This window comes from Dermochelys coriacea, chromosome 3 (genome assembly GCF_009764565.3).
Source record: "Dermochelys coriacea isolate rDerCor1 chromosome 3, rDerCor1.pri.v4, whole genome shotgun sequence".
Taxonomy (NCBI): Eukaryota; Metazoa; Chordata; order Testudines; family Dermochelyidae; genus Dermochelys; species Dermochelys coriacea.
This window is the reverse complement of record NC_050070.1, coordinates 193986127-194011210: the sequence shown is the minus strand read 5'-3', so window position 1 is coordinate 194011210 and position 25084 is coordinate 193986127. Positions and strand designations below refer to the sequence as shown.

Sequence of the window (25084 nt, the reverse complement as noted above, 5' to 3'; positions counted from 1 at the left end):
TACAACCATTCCAGTGTGACTCTGGTACATTTACTTGATAAGCCCCAAACAGTCCAGTTTGACAGCCCCTTTATATGCAAGCTTGAAAAATAACCTATTTAGCATTCCCCAGCTTCAGCACATGATTTCACTGGGAAACTATGCAAAAGATACTTTGGAAATAAATATGTACAAGAAATTACAACTCTGTCTGAATGACCCGCTACCTTGGAATGTCTAGAACTGTGAGAATTATAAGGTCAGGAAATATGTACAGACCTAGTGCCTTGAAAAGTTACTATTCCTTATTTGGAATCTGCACAGACATGGAAGCTGAGGTTGTATAAACTAAAAGGAAGACTTTTCCTGTCGCTTACATGCCTAGTCCTTGACCTATCCCATTTATAGTTTCCTTTAAGATACTATGCATTGCAAGTTCATTTGTTTCCTAGCAGTCTTCCAACAACGATTTTCAGGACTAGCCAATACTTCACACAGAGCTGGGCTATGTAAGCAGAAGCCTTAGATTTATATGCCAGTAAAAGCGCAAGTTATTAATGCATATTATGCCATTGTATTAGTTTACATCATTGTTAACAATTTGGAGCTCAGGCTCTAGTATTTCCAGGTAAAATGTATTCCTTACTCTCTGTCTGAAAATTTTAAATACAGATGTACAGAAATATTTAGTCTGCTTTACTATAAAGAGAAGGTAAAGTGTTATTTCAAACAAAAAACATACCATAAACGACACATTTAGTTTTGACAGATTTGCTTTCCTCTGTAGGGTCCTATCCTCTGTCCTGATATGGATCAAACTCTCATTGATTTCAAAGGCGAGTTATGCTCACTTAGGGATTGCATTTCTGGTTTTGTTTTTAAACTTCTATCCCATTTTTTTGTACCATATTAAATTGTTCTCTCATTTTCACTACATATAGATTTTGCTTTTTGCAGCTAGCAATCTGATCATAGAAGATATACAAAAATCTAGTAATAGATGGAAAATGTATTCACAAGCACATTTTTTCAACATTCAGAATCCATTACTGGATACTCTAGAAATTAGTTAGAAGGGCATTTATACTACCATATGACACAAAATTCCAAAAGGAAAATACATCTATGTTTATTCTAGATATAGCTGTCTTCTGGTTGAATTGTTCCTGTTATGAGATGGATTTTTATCTAATGTACATAATTACATTTTGGCTAAAAGTTCCTTTTGTATTTCCCCAGTTCACATCTTAATTTAATGATATTTTAGTTTTCAGTTGAACATGTTTGCTGTATGATACAAAAATGCAACGCATTAACAGCTTTTGTATACATGTGTATGCATGCGAACGTCTAGATTAGAGATGTGTTCAAGCCTCAGAATTATGATCTGGATCTGGATTTCAAACAACAAAAAGTTTGAGTGTTCACTTTGGGATATTTTGCTTCAGTTTGCTCTGAAGACAAGGTCCATTTGTAAAATTCAGGTTCATATGGGTGTTCACATTTCAAACATCTCCTGAAAAATTCAGAGATGTTTGAATCTGGAGTTCTTAGTTGGGCCTATCGATAGCCTAGGTACAATGTTAGTTTATTGTAACACGTGCTACAGGACTTTTGAATCAATCAAGTTATTTTGTCACTGAAAAGAAATGCAATATTGTGTCAGGTACCAGATCCCCAACTGCTTTAAACCTTAGATGGAGCGATGTTGATTTATATTACTTAAGATCTGGCACAGTTTAGACTGGAAATTTCGAGACGCAAGATCCAAGAAGTTTGAAAGTAAATGGGCTGTGCATTCATGAACACTTGCACAGTAGGGAAGGGACTAAGATACAGAATCTTCAGTCCCTGAATTCATTAGCTGATGTCCATGGGCTCTATTGCTGGGATATGGTACGGATCAGCAGATGCGGCTTATTGTTTTCTCCTCCATGAAGCTTTGGCCTTCTCTGTCTGCACTTGTAAAGGCCTTTGCCATACCAACAGCAACATGCCCACTCCCCTTTCGTTGCCTAGGGTCCCAACATCATATCTGCACCACTTGACTTCACAGCATGTTAGATATGCAGTGCCTCATTCTTTGTGGCAACCACCCTCTATAGTCATTTATACATGCAAAGTGAATGTAAAAATGCTGCTGAATCAGAATGGTGGCATTCTAGACCCATTTTGCACTCACTCTGCCAGTGCTGATATGTTACAATTTTACGGTGAGTCTCATAATATTTGGTATTTCTCTTAAAGCACCAGCTCAAGATTCATGAAAACATGAGAGAACTTCAGCTTTAATGTTTTTAAAGTACATTTACAGGAAGCCTGAAATATAGGCAGTAGGGTCACTAACCAACCAAGGTATTAATGGAGAACTCAAGGAAGATAAAGCCATTTCAGAGAAGCTAAATGTATTCTTTGCATCAGTCTTCACTACAGAAGATGTAAGGGAGATAACCCACATCAGAGCTTTCCTTTCTGGGAAACAAATCTGAAGCAGTGTCCTACACTGATGTGTCAATATAAGAGGTTTTAGAACAAATTGATAAGCAATAGTAAATTGGCAGGGCCAGATGGTATTTACCCAAGAATTCTGAAGGAACTCAAATATGAAATTGCAGAGCTACTAACTGTGGTATGTAATCTATCCCTGAAACAAGTCTCTCCACCAGATGCTGGAAGGTAGCTAATGTAATGCCAATTTTTAAAAAGGGCTCCAGAGGTGATCTTGACCATTACTGGCCAGCGAGCCTGACTTCAGTACTAGGCAAATTGGTAGAAACTATAGCAAAGAACAAAATGATCAGACACATAGAAAAACATGTTTTTTTGGGTAAGAGTCAACACAGCTTTTGTAAAGGGAAATCATGCCTCATCAATCTATTAGAATTCTTTGAGGATGTCAATCAGTATGTGGATAAGGGTGATCCAGTTGATACAGGGTACCTGGATTTTCAGAAGGCTCTTAAGGAAACTAAGTAGTCATGGAATAAGAGGGAAGGTCCTCTCATGGATCAGTACCTGGCTAAAAGATAGGAAACAAAGGGTAGGAATCAATAGTCAGTTTTCACACTGGAGAGAGATAAACAGCAGGATCCATGAAGAATCTATACTGGGACCTGTGCTCTTCAACATATTCACTAATTATCTGAAAAAGAGAGTGAACGGTGAAGTGGCAAAGTCTTCAGATGATATAAAATTATTCAAGACAGTTAAGTCCAAAGTTGACTGCGAAGAGTTATGGGGGATATCAGAAAACCCGATGACTGGGTAACAAAATTGGAGATGAAACTCAACACTGATAAGTACAAAATAATGCATGTTGGAAACATAATCACAACTACACATATATAATGATGGGTTCTAAATTAGCTGTTACCACTCAAGAAAGATACCTTGGAGTCACCATGGATAGCTCTCTGAAAATTTCAGCTCAATGCACAGGAGTGGTCAAAAAGGCTAACAGAATCTAAGGAACTATTGGGAAAACAAGAAAATATCATAATGTCACTATACAAATCCATGGTGTGCCCACACCTTGAATATTGTGTCCAGTTCTGGTCGCCCCATTTAAAAAAAGATATAATGGAACTGAGAAACATTCCATATAAGGAGAGACTAAAAAGATAAGAGCTGTTCAGCTTAGAAAAGAGACAACTAAATGGAGAAATAATAGAGGTCTATAAAATCATGAATAGTGTAGAAAAGTAAATAGAGACATGTTATTTACTTTTTTTCACAATACAAAATCCCGGAGAAACCTGATGAAATTAATAGGCAGCAGGTTTAATACAGAAAAGAGGAAGTAGTTTTTCGACACAACACACAATTAACCTGTGGAACTCATTGCTGTGTGATGTTGTGGCGGGCAAAAGTATAACTGGGTTCAAAATGGAACTAGGTAAGTTCATTGAGGATAGGTCCAACAATAGCTATTAGCCAAGATGGTCAGGGATGCAATCCCATGCTTGGGGTGACCCTTAACCTCCGACTGCCAGAAGCTTGGTCCAATAAAAATATTACCTCATCCACCTGCTCTCTCTAGAAGACAAGGGTGGATTACTCCACCTTCCCTGTTCTATATACTCTCCCTGAAGCTGTGATAGCCACTACCCCTGAAGCCACTGTCGCAGACAGAGTACTGGAATAGATGGACCATTGGCACGATCCATTGTGGGCGTTTGAATGCTCTTATTTCAAGGTCTTATGATTTCAGAGAAAAGCTTGAAAACGTGACCCTAGTGCCTCCTAAACGCACAACAACCAGAAAACAAATTAAAAATAAACAACCCTTCAAACAACCCTTTTAAGCCAAGCTCATGATGTTTGAACACTTGGGATTGGCAATACTGCTTTGTATTGGTGTAATTTACTGAACAAGGTGCAGAGCAACAGAGAATTAGGACAATGTTTCCACTGTGTTCTGGGGTTACTTGCAGTTTCCTTGTGAGTGCCTGATCATGAACCACTGATGTTAACAGTAGTTTCTCCACTGACTTCAGTGGCAGTAGTATTGGACCTGATTATCAAACTGGTACACCAAAGAGCCATTCAATAGTCTTCTGCTTTATTTAAAACCATCATTAGATGTTTTGACAATTCAAACACTCACGAAAACATTCAGTTACTTCAACTTTAGCAAAAGTGGGTCTCTCTATCAGTACAAGTCACCAAAAATTTTTTATGCTCTCACATAGATAATCTAACAACACTCCACGTTTTCTATTTCCAACTAAAACAGGTTCAAGATATCCCCCTCTGCTATGTGGTATTGCTGTAAACCATACAGCTAAATTTAATCTTTATCTCATGTTAATCTTCAATTTAGGAAAGTTCATTTATTATAACGCGTGTGATCAAGTTTAACAGATAGTTTTTGTTATAAAACAACCTCTGTCAAGAAAGCTTGATATTTAATTGACTATTATAAGCTTGGTTGCAACTTTTCCCAGTAATGAAAGCTATAGTTAAGATCATATTCAGACTTCCATTATAATCATTTTGGAGCCACATTCTGCCACTCTCAAACTGAGTAGTACTTGACTATGCAAGCGGGCCCACTGGCTTCAGCAAGTGACTCATGCAAGTAAGGTACTACTCACTGTAAGGTTGGCACAATCTGGCCCTTTGTTTTCTTATGTTCATAACTCCCTCTTTTTAGGGCTGAAACTGTTCATGCTTGGTTTCTTCCCAGAGGTGAGTATCTTTAGTACAGCTGGTAGAATTTTTTTAATTCCAAATTTTGATGCAATTTTGGAATTTGAAATAAAAAACAGATCAGAAAAATAATGATGACATCTAAATTTTTCATCCTTTTTTAATTTTGAAAAAAGGGAAATTTTGTAAAAAAATATATTAAATCCACCCGCCCCACCTTTTTTGGCCCAGCTCTAATTTAAAGGAAAATCCATTAATCTGTATTTGAGTTTAGGATAAATGGGGGGAAAATCCGTTGAAAAATAATTATAACTTCTTTGCTCACTGCAAAGTAAAAAATGTCTAGCAAAGAAATCACCTCGCATGTGGATAATGTGCTATGGGTGGGAGGGGGTAAGAATTAAAAATTGACAGTGAATTAAAAAAATATTTCTGAGCAGACTCAGTGGGCTTTGTAAACTATCACAGAACTTTCTGGTGCTATATAAGACCAGCTCTTGGTTCAGCCAGTGCAGCAGTTCAAGGGAGGAAAGGAGCAAAAGAACCCGTTGCTCCCCACACACACACATGATTAGGGTCGCGTGGGCTTTGTGGAGCTGCGGTATATGCCCCTCATAAAGGTGGGCAGGAAACTATGACAGAGGCCCTGGAGGGAGAGGACCCTGGACTCTGCCACCTCCGAATGCATCGAACAGCATAGCAATGCCGGTGTGTCAGACAGCATACAAACTCCCTTCCTGGAATGGGATGGAGATTATGATTCCCCAAGTCACGATCTCCCTCCCAGACTGTTCCCAGGGCAGCACCATACACTGCTTCTTATTATGGGCCAGATCAAAATGTTACGATCTAGATAAGCAAGTGAATCAATAATATTAATAATATGTAATGCCATCAGCAGGGGAAAGGGAGAACTAGAGTCTCACACTGACAGGCCATTGCGTTACTACTTTCTGGGGGTGCTAAAACGATCCGTATTTACCTGTGTATCATTGAAACACACTCAACAATATTTTCCCTGTTGAAGATGAAAAGACACTTTGTTGTTGAGGGAATGGTGGGAGAGAAAAGGCTTATCTGTCTTTTTGATTAGAAATGCATGCTTCCAGCTTAACTGTGAACCATTGATAACTGGTTGGAAAACCATTCCCAGAGAGTAGTTATGCACCCACCTTATAGTAGCTCCATCTAGGTTCTATTTCCCTAGTTTGTTTATGAGAAGGTCATGCGAGATAGTATCAAAAGCCTGAGTGTGCAATTCATTCTGCATTTCTGAATTTCTGCAAATACTGAATTTAACAATGAAATCCATGTACCATCTGGAGCACACAGCTATTGCAATACAACCAAAAAGATATTCTGTGCTATTAATTCAGCCTTATAGTCCACTGTTGCCAGTCAAATCTGGTAGCAGCAAATGCTTGACACCACCCCTTGCCTTCAACAACCCATTCTCCTCACTGATGTGTGAACTTCAAAGCCAACACAGACCATTTAAATACTAACATTATTAAGCACTGGTAGTTCCTTTCTTCTCTTGTTTTTTTATTTCTTTAAAAAGCAAACACACACAAGGAATTGAATGCAACAAAGTACAACACTAAGATTCTGAATGGAAACACTCTCAAGCCAGTAAATGAAAATAGTAATGTTCTCATCAGAAGAATAACTCACTGACATAGTATGCACTGTGGGCCAGATCCTCAGCTGGTGTAAATCGGTTAACTCCTCTAACTTCCATTCAACATACACCAGTTTGAACCTTTTGAGGCTTTGACCCTGTATACATAGGTATACATTTGTGTTGTGTGTTTGTACAGCACCTAACATGATGGTATCCCGGTCCATGACTAGGACTCCTAGCTGGCTACCACAATCCAAATCAGAAATAATCCAATAAGAATATGGCTAGATTGTGACACGGCTCTTGGCCTATAGTAAGGGGTGGCATGAAAATAAGGGTGTGCCATTTCAGGAATTGTTCAGGGAAAACAATGTGACTTGGAGATTCACAAGTCATTCCCTTCCTCTAAAAGTATATCATTGTTGTTGGCCTATACTGACTTTCCCTTCTGCTCTGATTCAGCTAAACTGGCTGGTTTGTTGGGGGTGGCATGGTGGAATCAAGGATCAGTCTCTCTCATTCCCAGCCCATCTGTACAACCCTGCACGCAGTTTGGTGATAAAGGCAGCCCATGTGGATGTGCAGAGCTAGTTACAATCTTGCCCTTTACAGTCCAGTAATCAAAAAATATTTTACGGGTACAATACGGGTGAATTATATTCTGGTGAAAATAGTAACCATTTCATTCCCCAGTTTATGTGCATTTAAATTTATAACCAAACATTTGCAACAAGAAAAGGTTTTTTGGATTTCATATACTAATAAAAATGGTTTGAGATTATGAGTCCATCTTCCCTGGTTAAATGAAAATAATCCTGTCTGGCATTTCAATGCACAAATTACTTTTGACTAACACAGAAAAGTGACAGCTGTAGGGGGATATTAAAACTAATTTTTTTAAGTTACTCAGTATAATTTAATGTTCTATAGTGGCCTTTGTATCTATAACATTTCAGAGTGCTATAGTTCAGTGCCTGTGTAGTCATATGGCATAGTCATTATATGTTCAACAAAAGAGTACTTCGTAGTCAGCATTTGAAATTAGAACCTCTTACATCAAGAGGGATGAAAGCTTGACCTGAGTACTAAACCATCCCCAATGCCTTTCAAACAATACTATGAGACCTTTAACTTCCATCTGGACAGCCTTGAGAGGCTGACAAAGCATCTTTATTCTATGTTGGACTTGAACCCATTACCTGACATAGCAACTGAATCCAATTTACCATAACAACTGAACACATAATGATGCATGTTTTAATTTAATATAGGATTCCCCCAGTTCTAGTGTCTGGTCCTGTCAGCAGCTTTCCTATCTGGCACCAATGCCTGATTAAATATTAACACGGGGCGGGCCTGTTATTTCCTGACTTCCGAGAAACCACTGGTAAATTGAGATCTAGTTGTTAAAAACGTCTGACACAATGTAATTTGTATTGAACCCCTCTTCCATGCCAAAGTGCCAGTGTTCATAAATCAGGCTGCTCAAATTGAATAAATCTATTTAAATACTTATAAAATATTAAATATGCATTTGGGAAAAGCCTCTAAGGTTATTGTGGCACCCATACACCTCAGAGTAACTAATTTATTAAAGAGTTTGCAAACCTGGGAAGAAAGGGAAAAGAAAAATGGTTTCATAAACCAAGAGCAGAAGCCAATTTTTCAGTTCAGATGATGAAAGGAAGCATGCATTTCTAATCAAAAAGACAGATAAGCCTTTTCTCTCCCACCATTCCCTCAACAGCAAAGTGCCTTTTCATCATCAACAACACTCCATTCCTAATGTCTGCTGAGGCCTTTCTTCACCTTCTCCATACACTAGTAATGTACACACAGTATCCCTTTGAAACAAGAGCCCATTAGCTGTGGCAGACTACCTTTTCACATGAAGTCCTTCTGTTGGTAGTCATCAATAGAGTGTTAAATCATTCCAACTGGGCATGCTCAGAATCATGGCAGTGGGATAAACAGATATTTAGAGCTGTAGAATGAAAATTGCTTTTCAACCTATTTTGAAGGGCATTTTTTTTTTTAGAAAAGGTCATAAACTACACAAGGAACATTAAGCGCTTTTTCTTCTAAACATAGATTTTTAAGAAACCCACTTTTTCTTACACCCAAGTCATCTGTAATTTTAGACCTTCAACCATCCAGTAGTTCCCTTTCAAGATTATATACTAAATACTACCATAAATTTGTCCCTCAATAAGAGACTAGTTCAGGCATGCCTTGAAACGGGGATTTATGTGATTATTTTCCATCCAGTGGGTGTGGTAAAGGGATATAGAAACTGTCATCTATACCAGCAAGCACAGTGATACTTCACAAGAGCTACCTGGGTAATGCAAGAGGGATTAAGCCTAAATTGAGGATTGCCATTTCTGAGGATAATTAATTTTCAGGCTGCCATGACATTTCTTAGCATGGATTTTGAGCCTCTGCAAGCCTTTAACCAGCTTTGTTCAATAACATACAGTGGTGCTGCTGCATCTCTTTTACTGAGAAAGCTAAGACAACACAGTGCAATTTCTATTGTATTTTCCTCTTTGATGCAGTGGGAGTTCAGTTTTATATAACAGTTCTATTCCTTTATCCAATCTTCCATTTAAATAGGCTCCACAACCTTATGTTTTACACATCAGTTCTAGTTTCATGCAGCCAAATTTTCAAAAGTGACAGATATGGTCTCACAATTATAGATACCTTAAAGTTGAGCACCCAGAAATGGAGTGATCCAAAATCTGTGACCACTATTGAAAACACTAGCCTAAAAGATTGTGGGCCTGATTTTTAAAGGAGTCTCTTTTAGCCCCAGAAAATAATTGCAAGCACAATTATCTGCAAGTGAAAATAAGGATATGTTGACATCTAACTGCCTAATATGCCGGTGCAATCTGTTAGCTATATTCAGGTCTTCACTTGAGCCTGCTAGTAATTGTACCACAAATATTTATGGGTGCAAATTCCAGTGGGAATTTCAGTGGGGCCAAGATTACACCTGAAATTTTCAAACTAAGGCCCTATAGTTACAGCAAATTGGTATCTAGTTAGAATTTTGAACATACGTGCAGTATAGTATGGGAAGTATTTTCAAACTTGGGTGCCTAAAGTTGGGCACCTAATTACTAGTATCATGTTCAGTTGAGCTGAGCCCACTGATGTTAATGGAAACTATAGTACTGGGAACTTCTGAAAATCAGGTCACTTATTTTAGATGCTTGATTAGGAACTTAAGTGTTGTGACAGGGTCAGGCCAGATAGCTACAAGAGAGTGACTGAAGGCAGATATATTAGCCCCAGGTTAAGTAGGTCCCTTTTCCCTGGGTAAGGTAACAGGGAAGGTTCCAGAACAATCAGGAACTTTTTGGAAACAATTAAGGCAGACAGGCTGATTAGAACACCTGCAGCCAATCAAGAAGCTGCTAGAATCAATTAAGGCAGGCTAATCAGGGCACCTGGGTTTTAAAAAGGAGCTCACTTCAGTTTGTGGTGTGTGTGCGAGGAGCTGGGAGCAAGAAGGGCAAGAAGCTGAGAATGAGAAGGCATACTACTGGAAGACTGAGAAGTACAAGTATTATCAGACATCAGGATGAAGGACCTTGGTGAGAATAAAGAAGGTGTTGGGAGGAGGCTATGGGGAAGTAGCCCAGGGAGTTGTAGCAGGCATGCAGCTGTTACAGGAGCCACTGTAGAGAGCTGCAATCCACAGGGCTCTGGGCTGGAACCTGGAGTAGAGGGTGGGCCCATGTTCCCTCCCAACTCCCTACTTGATACCAGAGGATTTGATCTGGACTGTGGGTTCCACCAGAGGGGAAGGTCTGTGGCCTGTTCCCTGATCCACTAGATGGATCAGCAGAGACTGTGGGTATTGTTCTTCTTCCTTTTCCCCATGCTGGCCAGTGATGAGGCTAACTGAGTGAACGGCAGATTTGAGCCATGAAAGTGGCCAAACTGAGGGTTGCTGTGAACCTCTGAGGCGAGCAAATCCACCAATAAGCGCAGGACCCACCAAGGCAGAGGAGGGACTTTGTCACAGCGCCTAACTTTCAAGTTTGAAAAAATTGCCCTATATGTATTGTATCCAAAGATTGAATTTGTAACCAATGACAAAGTGTTTATAAGGGGCTATTTTTTTTTTGCTAACGTGCACATACACAGACATTTATGCACAGAGGCTGACGGTCGAAAGGGTTAATTATTCAACAAACTCAAGCAGAGGAAAAAGTTTCAAGCTCAGGGAGGTTATCACTCCCTCTTGTGCAGGCTGGTTTTAATCACTTTCTTGTACCTCTCCCTGACTTCATTTATCAAGCCTTCACATAAAAGTTGCAAAGTGAGGTTATTCAGCGGATACCTCCATTCATCTCAGATTATTGACCAGGGAGGTTTGCAGTACAAGCCAACCTGGGTGATGGCATTCTTCTTGTTTTCATTGTGCAGTCTGCTTTCGTTTTATGCTGTAATTGTGTTTGCACAAAACCATAACCACACAGAGAGCAGATCCCAGATTCCAGAGTTATTTACAAACACCCCCTTCTCGTGCTGTCTGCTTTATGCTTGTTTGGGTCTAACAGCCAGGAGCCTGTGGTGGATTAACATGAAAGAAGCTAGATCCAATCTAAGCAAAGGACCCCCAACCAACCAAACTTTCCCACCTCCCACAAAAACAAAATCAAAGCCCTCCCTTCCCCCACAAATTGTTCAAGTGAATTTCCATTACTCCAATATGTATATTTTCTTTTCTGACTTTGGTGGATGCTAGGAGTCAGATTCAAGTCCTTCTAACCACAATGAGCAGCACCTTGCTCCACAAGCAGTCCCACTGAAGTCAATGAGGCTACTCGCAGAGTGAGATGCTATTTCAATGTGAGTGAAGGAAACAGAATCTGGACACAACTGATTAGTAAACAGCTGTTTCATAGATAATTTAATTTGGTTATTTTTAAGCATTGTGAGCCAGATCCGCAGCTGGTGTAAATCAGTGAAATCAATGGAGCGATGCCAATTTCTACTAGCTGAGGATATGACCTATTTTTCATTTTTTTACAGAGCTCATAAAATATTGCACACAGTAAATTGTGCAAAGATTGGGAGATTATATCCAAGCTAAATCTATGACCTTTCAGTATTGCCCATTTGTAGTTTTTACTTTCCATTGAAAAAAACCCTTCAAATTCTGTTTCCATCTGAACACCTTGTGCTAGGTGATGTAGAGGGGAATGACTTAATGATCTTTGTTATTATTACAAACTAGTGAATTAAAAATTCACCAGCCGAATAAGACTGTCAAGCTGATCACAGGGGTACATGTTATTAAAATGGCGTTCTGCATTTTGTGGTAGTAAAATCATTGGTGACTCACTGTAATCAGTCTTTGGTGATATAGGGGCCATGCAACAAGAAGATTTTTTATCTCAGCATACTTTGAGGTAGTCAGTAGTCTTGCTGAATGGCCCAATCCAGGGATTTTTGGTCCTTCAGCCAAAGTGGGAGCCATGAGATACAGCTCCTACTGTCTTTTATATCTACTGTGAAGCTTGAACTCTTGAGGCCCAAGACTGCCATCAGTAATTTCAGCGTGGTTGCATGAGTGTAACAAAGGGAGTTTACAACCAAGGATGCTGATTGAGGCTGAGGCACGTTCCTTCACTGTTTTTTTTATTTCTGGTCCTGCTTTTCCTTGTTTGGAGTTTTGGCATGATAGATTACAAGGAGCTTATTTACAGCTGAAACAGCAAAGAGTATCTCCAGGCTAGATCTAACTCTGGGATCATAGCCTTCAAGCAGGTTACTGCTGGGGGAATTCTGCACCATTGCGCATGCACAAAATTCATGTCCCCCACAGATTTCTTTCCTTCCTTGCAGAAAAATGACTTTCTGATGGGGAATCCAAGGGAAGCCACAAGAACGGTCATGCGACCCTCCCCAGCAGTATGTTTTGGGTGGCCAAGGCAGCTGGCGGAGAGGTAAATCTCTGTGGGGTAGGGCTCGGGATTGGGGAAGACCCGTCTGGTGGCTCCTACCCTGTGCCGGGCTAAGCTGCTAGTCCCAGCTGGGCTGCAGAGGATGGGACTTCCTTTTCCCCTGCATAGCATCCAGGGCCAGGTCAGACCCACCCCCAGATTTTTCCCCAGGCTCTGCAAACTCCTCCCACCCTCCAGAACAGGACAGGAATATCTCCAACTTTTTTGGCCTATCAAGGACCAAAGGCAGGTCAATGTCCCTGCAGGTCCTTTGTTGTTCATTTCTGGCTGTGATGTTGTTTAAAGTCCTCCATGAAAACCCATGGTATCTTGGGGTCTCTGTGGAGTTTTGAATGAAAAACCTTTCCTAACAACTCTGCACTGCTAGTCCAGCTGTTTCTTTCAGAGGCCCATTTCTTTGCTAGCAGAATATTCACCTTGTTAGATGGTTCTATTTTAGGGCTGGTTTCTTATTTCACCTTAACCCTGTACTGTTGGCATAAGATGATAGAAGGAATTTTCTAAGATCACTTCCAGAGGTCATAAGTGGTGTTTGGGAGCATATCAACAAAACAGTTTTCCTCCTGTGTCCACATGCTCATTCACATGGGGATTTCCTTACTTTGTTCTATGTGAGCAGGTATCTGGAAATACCACATGTGGTGAACAATGATGCTTTGGCTCCTATTGACACTCTTATTTTAAATATGTTGATGTTATTAGGCCAGGGCTGTCTGATTATATTTTACCCTCCACAGTACAGAGCAAGGGATCAATGTCAGTACTCATTTAGTTTCAGGCCCAGCAGCCAAACAATTTGCCTCAAGGCTGTAACCATAGTGGTTACATGGGTTGCACTCTGTATGCACTATGCACTTCAGCTGGAGTGTGATCCTTACCGTGTTTAGCTTCCATGTCAGACGAATGCACTTGAGATGGAATGCAGATTCTCCTTCCCACTGGAGGTTCTCTTTCTTTGGTATGCAGCCTATTCAGTTGGTCATTGTTGAAACGGATTGGTTTTGGGTCACATCTGACAGGCTGTGGTGTACCTTGCCCTGGTGCATTCTGAAGGTTTCTCTTCTCTTTCTCTTTTAAAATTAAAGATAAAGGAAGGTTATGTACCTTATAATAACTAGAGTTATTCATGTTGTGTGGTCCCTGTGGGTATTCATTGGGAGTGGATGTGCTCCATCCATCCAGGACCAGAAACTCCTCAACAGCAGTGTCCACTGGGCTGTGCCTGTGTCCTTTTCCTCCTTGTGCGTCCAACCGCTGGGTTTAATGGGGGCACAGACCAAGCACCTCTCCAGTGCCTACTCTACCACAAATAGCCCTAGTATAAGGATCCAAAGCAGAGGCGGAGGAGAGAGGGTTTGTGAATACTGTGATAGGGTTGGGCCAGATGGCTACAGGAGAGTAATAGAAGGCAGATATATTAGCCCCAGGTTAAGTAGGTCCCTTTCCCCTGGGTAAGGTAACAGGGAAGGTTCCAGAACAATCAGGAACCTTCTGGAGACAATTAAGACAGACAGGCTGATTAGAACACCTGCAGCCAATCAAGAAGCTGCTAGAATCAATTAAGGCAGGCTAATCAGGGAACCTGGGTTTAAAAAGGAGCTCACTTCAGTTTGTGGTGAATGTGTGAGGACCTGGGAGCAAGAGGCACTAGGAGCTGAGAGTGAGAACGCATACTGTTGGAGGACTGAGGAGTACATGCATTATCATACTCTAGGAGGAAGGTCCTATGGTGAGGATAAAGAAAGTGTTGAGAGGAGCCATGGGGAAGTAGCCCAGGGAGTTGTAGCTATCATACAGCTGTTACAGGAGCCACTGTAGAGAGCTGCAATCCACAGGGCCCTGGGCTGGAACCCGGAGGATGGGCCCGGGTTCCCCCCAAACCTCCCAACTCCTGGTCAGACACAGGAGGAGTTGACATGGACTGTGGGTTCATGAAAATGGCCAAACTGAGGGCTGCCATGAAGCTCCAAGGAGAACAAATCCGCAAATAAGCGCAAGACCCACCAAGGTAGAGGAGGAACTTTGTCACAATACCTATAGGGAGCAAGAGGTCAAGGGCTCAAATGGTGGGTTTACCAGTGCTGATAGCACAAAGTTCAGGTCCCAGGCAGGTGCAGGTTTCAATACAGGTGGCAGTGTGCTGACAATGCCTTTTAGGAACTTTACTGTTGTGAGATGGCTGAAAACCAAGCAGTTTTCCACTGGAGGATGAAATGCATTAATAGATGCTAAATGTATCCACAGTGAATGGATGGATAGGCCTGATGACTTCAAAGAGAGAAGATGTTCCAGGATAAGAGAGATCTTGGACTTTTAAAGAGTTAAGGGATGCTGCTGACACCACAGGGAGAACCTCTTCCACTTGGTGGTATAGCACTTCCTTGTACTGTTTCCTGCTATTGAGAAAGATGGATTGAACCTTCTCTGAGCAAGTCCATTGCCCAGGCAAAACTCAGGCCACCAGGTGGAAGAATGCCAGGATGGGGTAGTTAGTCCTGCCTCCATTCTGTGACAGTTGGCCCCGAAACAACTGTAGGTGTATGGATGGGTGAGAAGCTGTCTGCAGGATTGTATTGAACTAGAACTGCATTGGCCACCATTGTGCTATCAGGATTATTGCTGCCTTGTCCTGCTTGATCTTCTGAAGTATGCAAGGTAACAGGGGGATGGGAGGGAAGATGTACCTTAATGGTCTGACCACTGTACTCGGAAGGCATCCCTTCTGGAGTCATGCCCCAGTGTGTCTTGGATTTACCTGAAGTTCCAAGGAATTTCCTGGATTTATCTGAGGTTCCAAGGAATGAAACATGTTGAGTAAGGAGGTGACTGTTGCTTTTATCTCCTCATATGAGCCATCCTGTGAGCAGCCAGTCATCTAGGTACAGAAATACTGGGTTGCCTTGGCGTAAGTGTGCTGCTACCACAGCCAAAACCTTTGTAAAGACGGTTGGGGCATTCAATAGGCTGAAGACTCTGTATTGGAAGTGCTCTTGCCCATAAAGTGCTGGAATCACCTGTGCACTGGTGAATATCTGCCTGGAAACAGGCATCTTCAAATCATATCCATCCATTCATTCAAGGAAGGTATTATGGAAGTCATCCTGAATCTTAATGGCGGATGAAGACATTCAGCTCTCTTAGGTCCAGGATGGCTCTCCAGCACCCCTTCTTTTTGGGGATTTGAAAGTATTTGGAGTAAATGCCCTTCCCACAGTGTTTAGGAGGTATGGGTTCTATTGCCCCTAACTGGAATAAGAAGTCTGCCTCTGGCTTGAAAATCCTGTAGCTAGTAGGGTCCCTGAAGAAGGATGGGGAGGTGGAGGTTGGAGAAGGGATAGACAGGAATATAATCCTGTAGCCAATTGAAATTTAAACCCCTTTGTCCAAAGTTATATGTTTTTGGAAGAAAACAGGCCAAGTGCCCCCTAAGGGAGTGTGGGGAGACTGGCTGTACATGGCCTAGTTGCCAGTTCTTGAGCATCCCATCAAAATGCCCTCTTGGTAGGCAGCTGGGTCTCAAAATGGGATGGTGATAGTGCAGTATGTATGGCATCCTATATCTTTGGCATTTCTTAAGAGGCTCATAGGCCCTCTGAAGACAGAATGGCTGAGGGGTTGGTTGGTACCTATGAGATGGTGGTTTAGAAAATTTCCCACAAGGTGCTGGGGTCCATATTCCCAAGGAGCACAGGATGACATGAGAGTTCTTGAAGGAATGAAGCAACTCATCAGTCTTTTCACTAAACGGATTGTTACCCTTGAAAGGGAGATATTCATCTGTCACCTGGATCTCCTTGGGGAATCCCAATGCCTACAGTCAAGAGGCCCACCTCATGACCACCAAGTTAGATATGGAGCTGGAAGCCTTGTCAGCTGTATCAAATGATGCCTGGAGGAACAATTTGGCAAGAAGTTTACCTTCACCCAGGTTGGCCTGGAATTAGTGTCTGTGTTACTGTGGTAGTTTATTGGCAAACTCCAAAATCTTGTTGTAATGAATAAAGTCATATTTTGACATGAGTGTCTGGTAGGTCATAATAAGAATAGAAGGATGGCTGATGAGACGTTCTTTCTACTGAAGAGATCTAATGTTTTGGCATCCTTGTAAAAGGGAATAGACCTGGGCTGGGGTAGCATGTTTTGCTCTGTGACTGCCTGGATCACAAAAGAGTTTACGTTAGGGTGGGAGAACAAGTATTTTTCTGCTTTGGAGGGCACAAAGTCAGAATTGGAGCACAGGTGGCTGCTGTGTGCCAAATAGCTCCAACATGGCTTCACTGATAGGGGGGTGTCACCTTGGAAGTAGGTGTAAAATGGAGAATGCCCAGAAGTTTAAGGTTGGGTCCTGAATCTCTTCCAGTGGAATCTGGAGGGTGTATGTTATCTTGCTCAGGTGGTCCTGGTATTGTCTGTAGTCATCCAATGGAGAGAGAGAAGCTGATGCTACCACCTCCTCTGGAGATGAAGATGACACTGCTGGCAGATCCAGTGGTACCATCTGTTCCTGCTCAGCAATGTTCTCCAAGAGGGCTGAGGCTCCCGTCTTGGAGGCAATCTCTTTGAAAAGCAGTGACCATGGTCCTTGTAGCCTGGGATTTGAAAGTATGGATCCCATGGAACCCTAAATGGCCAGTGGGTAGGTTCAGAAGGGCATGGAGCCAGTCCCCATGGGGGATACCATCGGTCTCTTCCTCCATAGTACAAGTCACAGGGATTTAGAGGCCTCGAGGAGGCTCTGGAAGCCCTATTCAGGCTGATATCTCATGTTTGGGCTGCTGGGGAAACCACTGGTACTACCTCCTGTTTGTCAAGGAGTAGGAGCCAATGGTACTCTCTGTCTTGTAGCAGCATGGCTGCTGGCATACACCAGTAAATATGTTGGAACATCCATGTTGCAGCTTGGGACTAATTAATGGCATTCTGATGCTGCGATGATGTCTCTAGATAGAACTGGTTCAGAGATAATTGGCAACTCAGGATTGGTGTACATTGCCAGGTCCTCAAGAAGAGTGTAACAAGACCTAGTGGGAGGAATGCTGGCTGGAGTCCTTGGTATAGGCTGGTCTATTAGTGCAGGCTTCAGCACAGTGGGCCTGGTGCAGTATGGTACCACTTGTGCAGAGGGTGCATGCTCCCTCCAATCCTTTTGCGATGCAGGGATCAATCCCACCTCCTTTGTGGATGGTTTCTGAGTGCTGTAGTGCTCCTGGTGCTGTCAGTGCTGGGCCTGTGAGCTCCAGATGCACAGGTTAGAGGTTGAAGAGCCTCACTTGGTGTGGAGAGGAGAGAAGTGGCAGTCCTCTTCTTAGAGGACTTGAGTGGCAATTTGTCTCTCTTTTTATAAGGGTATTTTTTCTTTCCCTTCTCATAAAAGGAATTTAAAGGAGTCCTTGTGTTTACTGTAGGATTCTGAAAGTGTTGGTGCTGCAGGGGCAATACCCAGAAGCTCAGTTCAATAAGACAGAGAATGGGAGAGTCCCAGATCGGAAAGGGTCCTCATGGACAGCTCCATTAGATACCTGTGAAGTCTGAAGTCCTGAGATTGCCAAGTACAAGGGGGGAATGTGTGCCAGATATCACACTTCAAAGAAATGTGTGATTTCCTAAGGAAGTACAGGCAGCTTTCGTGCAGGTCACTTACTGGGAAGACCTGAGGGCAGGCCCAGCAGTGTTTGAAGCTTAGAGTCCTGGGCATATAAGTATTTCAAATGGTGGGGAAAGCAAACTATCTAACTAAAACTAAACTAAGCTTTCTAATATGAACTATTTACAAATTATTTACAGAATCAAAGTTTGAAAGGAACTCTAGAAGTCTGCGGACACAGAAGTCTTCAGTGCTGGACTGGGAGCAGTAGAAAGAAAAAGGAAAGTGGTTGGTCTATGCTGCCATTTAGGCCCCGAGTTGAGAACACAAGGAGGCAAAAGGTGCAGGGTGCAGACCAACGGACTTACAAATTTTATTAAAGCTAATGTTAAAATTATATAATACACAAGTTGAGTAAAGAGTGTCTGTACATCTGGGTATAGTGCTAGTTTATCCACAAATACAAAAAGAAAAGGAGTACTTGTGGCACCTTAGAGACTAACAAATTTATTAGAGCATAAGCTTTCGTGAGCTACAGCTCACTTCATTGGAAGCTTATGCTCTAATAAATTTGTTAGTCTCTAAGGTGCCACAAGTACTCCTTTTCTTTTTGCGAATACAGACTAACACGGCTGCTACTCTGAAACCACAAATACAAAGTTTGTTTTTAAAAGTCATATGATACATATAGTACATAATCAGCAATAACCCAAATTTAGGTGAATAAATTTAAGAATACAGTTTAGATATTAGTATCTGGGTCCATCACTCATGAAAAGTTGTATAGAGATTTGCTTGTGGAAAGGAAAATACATCAATGAGTGAACATTGTCCCTCAGTAATCAAGAATTAGGGTAAATTGTCCATTTAGAAAATACAATCTATCAGTGAAGTATTTCAGTTACTTTTCTTACTGTACTTCTCTACTGCTATTGAATAGTTTCCTGTCTTGGGCACATGGAGTGCATCCATACTAAATAACCATAGGGACCAGCACTCGAAGAAGAACAAACGAGCTTGCCAGGCATCGGCACTTGGCCTTTGCTCATGGCCGTCATGTATGCAGTTATTATATATTTACCATTGGGATATCCTGTCCGCTACCTACTCTCCAAATATGAGAATATTACAGGGATGGTCTCTTTAGAGAAAGGTAAATTTCCTACCTTTCTGCTTCTCTGAAAATGCCTTCATGTAGGAGTCAGATTAATCCTCCTCACCCTCTCAGATTCATTGCTCATGAGGGAAGGTTCCCTTTGTTCACACTATATTCATTGTCCATTCCTGATCTGAAATGGTATTCTTCCCAGGGCTAACTATTTTTGTATCCATGTTGTGAACTCAAATGTTAAGGGGAGCCCTTGCTTCTTGCTTATTGAAGAACTAAACATTCTCTGGCCCCTCAGGTATATCTGGTTGGAGTTCACTCAGTGGGGCAGGGACCTCAAGCTGGTCTATAGGTGCCGCAGAGGGCCCAAATCTTTGAAACAGGGAAATATGAAACCATGTACTTTATTAACATTAAATGCTGAGAAAGACTTTGAGCAGTTGGGTGGCTTTATTTGATGGTAGTCTTGGAACAATATTGAACTGAACTGAGCTTTCGTAGATGGCTGCACTATATTCACAACCTACTACATTACTTTATAGTGTAGAATGCTGGGGAATGAGAACATATGACATCTCCAAACTGTCTTCATTCCACAGAACCTGCCTCAGAAAAATCCTCCATATTTTTTGGCCCAGAACAATCTCAAACCAAGATCTATTGACACAGTGCAGCCAAGAGGATATGAGCACTGTCATTACCAGGAGGCACTAGAGATGGATTTGCCATGTGCTTCGGATGGAAATTGATTCCATCACCAGAGTAGCAATAAGACGGACACCTGAAGGAAAGTGAAAACGAGGCCGCCCGAAAACAACATGGTGAAGAGCTGTGGAAGCGGAGCTGAAAAACCTGTGGCACAGCTGGGGAACCATTGAAACACTTGTCAGAAACAGACAGGAGTGGAGGAGCTTTGTCGCTGCCCTAAACGCCAGAGGTGTAATGGGAACATGATGATGATGACAGATGTGCTTACAAAGCAGGAGTTTTGTTCTATTCTGTCAATATTTACAATTTAGATGTCATATTTTCATAAAACTAATGAAAAAAATTAATAGAAAATATACCTTTTTATTGTAGAGCCGTATAATGAGGGAGTAAATGAACATGTTATCTGCGTGACAAGGTGGGGAAAAGATGTGAAAGGTAGAGCTGGTCAGAGAAACTTTAACAGAACCATATTCTATTGGACTATACAGTTTCATCTAAATCAAAAGCCTTCATAAAATCAGGTAAATTTCACTAGACTTTCACTTAGGAAAAAAACAGAAAAAAATGTTCTAATAAAACATTTTGATTTTTCATTTTCAAATGACTTTTCAGTTTCCAATTTTTAAATTTTGCATTATGTTCTACATTATTATAATAACACAAAATTAAAAAGTCAAAATTGAAATAAAATTTTGTTGAAATAAATTGTTTTGATTAACCTGAAGTGATTTTTTTTCCAGAATTTTCCTTCATAGAGAATTTAGAAATTTTCAGGTTTTACTCCTCTTTAGAGCAAAGCCAGATTCTGAAATCTCTAAATCCTTCATAAAATGGAATGTCTGTCTTCTACGCTGCTCTAGTTAAAGTTTAGTATTTGGGACAATAAGTGTTAGAACATAATGGTAATGGAGAAATGAATGCATCAAACTAAAACTCAACAAGGGAGAAAAAAAACCCTTTGTTTTCTTTTACTGAATTTTCAGAGGAGATACGTTCAGCACATATAAAGAAGTAAACTGTGACAAGAGTGAACCTGGCATTTTCCCTCTGTTGGGACTGAGAGATGAAGCCAGGGTTCAGAAAGTGCTAACAATGAGACTTTGGTGTACATTTCTTGGGGAATATCAAGGATTCAGCAGAGCAATCACTCAGGTCAAAAATGCCAGTAATTTTTAAATAGAAAATTTGAAAAACGATTGAGTTTTTTTCAAAATTGTACATGATAGTTTTTGTTTTTACAACAGAAATCTGAAATTGAAACTTTTTCTCTTTGGTAAAAAATTTTGAGTTTTGCTGACAAACTGGGCTTCCGCCATTTTCTTTGGGGGATTTTCCCCACAAACTAATAGGTCTCACCACCAGAAGTTTCTCCTGATATTCAGGTAAATGTTTCCATTGCCAGTTTGCAGCACAAAGAACAGTTGCCACCTTACTTCATGAAGTGACATTTCTTTGTTTGTACTCCACAATTGTATAGGCCCCCTTTTTTGCTATGTCTCATTGCAAATTCATGCCTAATTTGCTGATCATTGTTATATTTTCAACATTTCTGCTTTCCAGGACTCTCCTTCCTATTCAATATCTGTTTCAAATGATTTTTCCCCCAAAGGTATTTGTTTGCATTTTTTCAACCCAATTCTCATTTTGTAGTTTTCTGCCCATTTTTCTAATCTCTTCATGTCCCTTTTAATATAGCTCTGTCCTCAGTGATATTTGCATGTATCATTTTGATGGCTGCAAAAACTCAGGAGTTTGGCATGTGTGAATGGTGCCCAAGACGGTCTCAAGACGTCAGCAGAGTCCACTTAAACTTTTCCCAACAGAATCAATAGCTGGTAACAGGATGCAAACAGGTCTAGGGATGAGAGGCCTATCTGAATATCATTTACTGTGATGAAATAAAAACAAATATTTTGCTGGGATATACAGTACATTCTAAACACAGGAAATGTGGCAATGTCAATACTGTGGTACAGCCCTTGTGAAACTTTTCATGGCACCTGCAAATTTCATTAACATGCTCATGTAGATCTAGGATGGCTTCTTCTGGGGAGTCTCTACTTTCTGAATCATAATGTTTTCTTCTATGAATTTAGGAATCTATGTGCAGCGGTATTTGTTACCCCACAGATGTCTGGATAGTTAAATTTCTCCATGAATTTTTTGCAGTACTTCTCTTCTGGGATTTCCAACCAGTCCAGGATGGCAGCTTTGACAGCCTCATACTCAGCAAGAGCATCCTTGCTCTGGGACCAACATGCAGCTTGGACCTCATGTTAAAAAGAGGGACCCATACTTCCTTCTGAGCAGCAGCAACTACCTGATCAAAATTGACCAGGGGGCACTTGGAGTCAACTTCTGGTCCCATCTTGGGCTGTGTCCATGAATTAACACATCTTCTCCTGGGACTGTCCATGCTCCTTCTGTGGGGCTACAGCCTGGGCTTGCTGGTCCCCACAAATTCCAATAAAACCTGCTGTTGTTGCTACTATTGCTCTTCTATCATTTATCTCATCTGCAACAGAAAGTTAAAAAAATCCTTTGCTAACAGCACACATGAACAGGAGCCTTTTCCAACACAGGTTTCAGAGTAGCAGCCGTGTTAGTCTGTATTCGCAAAAAGAAAAGGAGTACTTGTGGCACCTTAGAGACTAACAAATTTATTAGAGCATAAGCTTTCGGGATGCATCCGATGAAGTGAGCTGTAGCTCACGAAAGCTTATGCTCTAATAAATTTGTTAGTCTCTAAGGTGCCACAAGTACTCCTTTTCTTTTTCCAACACAGTATGTAGATTCCAAACTCACCCCTTCCAGAGGTTTGATGTCATTAAAAAAAATTAAGAACAACAAAGGTTTGTTTCCTCATTCTAGACTGTTCCTAGCACATGCTAGATCATCTCTCTCTAGAGAGCCACTCCCACCTCCCTTATGTCTGTCCATCCGTCTCAAGACGTCAGCAGATTCCACTTAAACTTTTCCCAACAGAATCAATAGCTGGTAACAGGGTGGAGTCTTTCAGGAAAACACTGACAGCCTGTTACATTGCCTTATGCTACCTCTTTGCATTCTATAATAAAGAGCTCTCCCTAGAGCTGGTCAAAGACTAAAATAATAACCCAGTTTGCAAATAAAAATGCTGATTTTGGATCAACATGGTTCACAGGGTCCTAATATTAGTTATTAGCGAATATTTAAACCACTGATGGGTATTTGTGAAAATGTTCATAAATCCTGAGAGTTTAATGAATGTTAGCATGAATAATTACTCATCCAAAAGTTCATAACTCATCATTCTCCTGTTTAAAGTTGTTTGTCATTGAATCAGAGAGCAGAAAAAAATACCATGTCCCTTATTTGAGCAATAACACAACATAAATAAAACCTGTACTGTCAACATGAACAGTTTAAAAATAGATTGTAAATTAATTGTCCTAACTATTCATTGGATAGCTACAAATAAAGAATAGATTCACAGTTAACATGATTGGTGTGCAGATATTTGTTAATCAGAAAGAGGACTATATTAATCTCTAATACTACTCCTAAGGAATAGATTGGCTTCAGCTCTCACACCTGAGAGGGATTCTGTGGTTTCAAGCAATCCTGCTCTGTGTTGACTCTCCAAAAGTCCTTAGAAAGGTGCTTCTCCAGAATTTAAGCAACTTCCTCTTTCTTATATGGAACACACACTTGCTCTGAAAACACATCCACTGCTTGCTGCTTCCACTGAAAATATGCAAATATTTAATTTGAATATAATCCTTTTTTGAGAAAATTTTATACTGCTTTCCCTCTCTGCATACTTTTGCAATGCCCTGATCTGTTATAAAGGAGGATTGGTGCAAGGTACTTCTCTCTCTCTCTCTCTCTCTCTCAAAAAAAATGGAGCCAATAATAATTGTCTCTTCCTTTTCAAAAACTTCAGTGACATCCTTCTCCTATATTCTACAAAAATAATTTGCTTCTGCTAGCTAGTTGGCAAATACAAAATCAAACACCTGTTTACCAGATACATAGAGCTATATGGCTCCATTGCTGATCCATCTGTAGTGCATAAACATAACTTTCACCAGCTGCTTTTCTTAGCATGGGGTGGTAGGGGAATCCTCAACATGTTTTAATAATAAGGAAGACCAGATCCTCAGATGGTGTAAATTGACATAACATCCCTGAAGTCAATGATGCTACCCTGAATTACTAGAGGTGAGGATCCTGCCCAGTATGATTTTTATTCTCACTCTTCTCCTTTCACTTCCATTTTTTCCAGTTACTATTTTGGGTTTTTTTCTTTACATTGTATTAATGAGGCAGCACATTGCAGAGACAATTCCTGGTCCAAACCCAAGCAGTAAGGATAATTACTTGGCGGAGCAGACAGTCTCACTACTAATGATACTTAAGAAAACCTCAGAAAAGCCAGAAGTGTGACACTGAAGTGGTTTACGGCCAAATACACCACTGGGGTAAGCAGACAGAACTCCGCCTTCCTATGCAAGCTGCAAATGTGCCCCCTGGACATTTAGCAAAAGCTTACACAAATGTACCCATGCTTCTTGCATATAATGTTCTGTCTTGAAATCACAACAAGTTGTTTGAGCAAAGTACACCTCTACCGTGATATAATGCTGTCCTCGGGAGCCAAAAAATCGTACCCTGTTATAGGTGAAACCGCGTTATAGCAAACTTGCTTTGATCAACCTGAGCGCGCAGCCCACCCTCCCCAGAGCACTGCTTTACCGTGTTATATCTGAATTTGTGTTATATCGGGTCACGTTATATCAGGGTAGAGGTGTATATTTTATTATTAATATAATAGTGTCACCAATGGTTCTGCTGGCTCCTCCCTTGCTCCAAAAGGCAAAAATGCCTTACTGGCTCTGGACCAGCACTAGCTTACTTCTCCGCCAGTGCCAGCTCAGCTGTGTGGGCCAACACCCAGG

The 25084-nt window shown here is 41.0% G+C and overlaps 1 long non-coding RNA gene across 1 annotated transcript; it reads left to right on the top strand.

Moving 5' to 3' along the window:
* The first annotated feature begins 20881 nt into the window (after positions 1-20881).
* Positions 20882-23248, top strand: LOC122459157. The gene is made up of 3 exons (XR_006279657.1): positions 20882-21009; positions 21130-22726; positions 22930-23248. It is a non-coding gene; the product is annotated as an uncharacterized LOC122459157 (long non-coding RNA).
* The last annotated feature ends 1836 nt before the right edge of the window (positions 23249-25084 follow it).